The sequence below is a fragment of the Acomys minous genome (assembly GCF_964271855.1).
Source record: "Acomys minous genome assembly, chromosome: 15".
Classification (NCBI taxonomy): Eukaryota; Metazoa; Chordata; class Mammalia; order Rodentia; family Muridae; genus Acomys; species Acomys minous.
The window spans coordinates 6921979-6923873 of record NC_140497.1 but is presented as its reverse complement, the minus strand read 5'-3'; positions in this window follow the sequence as shown (position 1 = coordinate 6923873).

Here is a 1895-nt window from a genome sequence, read left to right as displayed (position 1 = left end):
GAGGTCTCTTCTCTCAGCCCCTCCTCCCAGCTAGGTAGGAAAATAGCCAGGTCTTGTGAGTTTGCCTTTGAACATTTTTCTTTCGTTATTTGCCCATACCATCTGAGCTACTAGGTCAATATAGAGTTCCATTTCTGTAATGGTGGACTGGTTCATAGCTGACTAGCTAGTTGGCTGAAAACAAATATATAGAAATATATATAATAAATTTATATCTATCTATCTATCTATCTATCTATCTATCTATCCATCTTCCAAGACAAACCATGAGGGGTCAAGACTCAGAGAGGAGGGGAATTTACTGACGTGGGTGTAGTGAGAATTTTTGGCTTCTTTGAAAGCATAGACATGTTACAGGAATATGCTTTTTGATCTTCAGCTGACAGGATAGCCAATTTCTTCTTCTGGTCCCTTTGCATATACTTGACAAACTACAACAACCACAGGTGGTGGCGGCGGCGGCAGCAGCAGGAGCAGCAGGAGCATAGGCAGCAGGAACAGCAGGAGCAGCAGGAGCAGCAGCTGCCACCCCAGCCGCTCTCACGGATCTCATATTTATATACCCTCTCAAGAGTCCCCAGAATTCCAAAAGTCATACACTTGCAGAAATTATCTGCAACTGGAAAAATCTCTCCCCAGCTAGAGCACAAGGCAAATCTGAAGCAGCCCCATGTCCTACACCTGGCATTAAAGCAAAAAACATATTCATATAACAATATTTCTATGTGATTGGTAAACTGTAATTGACTCTGTTGGATGCTGTAACCGCAGAACTCATCTTTTGTGCCCCAAGTGAAAAACAAAACCAAAAAACTTCCATATGTGGCCATGAAGTAAATTTCAGGAAAACCCGAAATCATATTTTTCAACATCTTCCCCAGACTGTGGTAACAAGGGGTCACTCCAGCTGTAGTGCGCATCATGGATAACTGTGCCCCTAAGTGCCGCCATGTGTGTATAACTGTGTGACATTTTCTCCAGCGAGGACTTTTCACCCCTCTGAGGCCGACTGTACACTGCCCAACTGCAGCCAGCTGATCTCCTGCACTTAGCTAGCTGAGCTAAAACCCTCACTTCTGTGTATGGATTTAGTTTTTAACAATATGTGACCAGGGGTGGGGAGGGGCTGTGTATTTGACAGATGAAGGAGAGAAACCTGTTCTTTAGGATCCCAAGTGTGGGATCGGAACGTTCTCTTGAGAGAACAGGTGATGTTAATTTACTAGAAGAGCAACCACCTCGTGCAGGAGCTTAATTGCTGCCAGCTGAAAAGATCCAGTGAACAGACTCTGGGAGGAGATATATAAATGAGCCCAAAACTGGCGGCGGGGCCGATTGGAGACTTGGGATAGATTTGGCTGTTCATCGCTGCCCTTCAAGACGCTCCTAGCGAGAACCACTTGAGAGAAGGCTTCAGAGCTCTGGCTCCTGCTGAGGCTCTGGGGTCTGGTTACCCCAGGCTCCAGTGGAAGAAATCCTGCAGCTCCCAACCGGAGAATCGTTCCTTGGAACTGGAAACCTTAAGGTTTTGTTACTGTGTCCTCACTTCCTACTGTTTTAGTTAATCGGGTTATAATTGAAGTAGGCTTGGTCACTAAGTTGTTAATAAAATATTCTGGTTAAGAAAATTGGGTCTACAGACAGCTCTCGGTGGATGCTTAAGCACATCCACGCTCTGCAGACACCAAGATGCAACGTTTTGCACTGGGCTGTGGTGTCATTGTGGAGAAGAGACTGGTGAAGTTAAAGGACTTTCTCCCTTTGAAGATAGCTATAATCCGGGATGCGGTGGGCTTAGAATAGAAAGGGGGAGTCAGTCTGTGGTAATTTATAAACAAGACAGAACCCCGCAAAACCCATGCCCTTCAACACCTAAATAATTCAATCAGGATTAC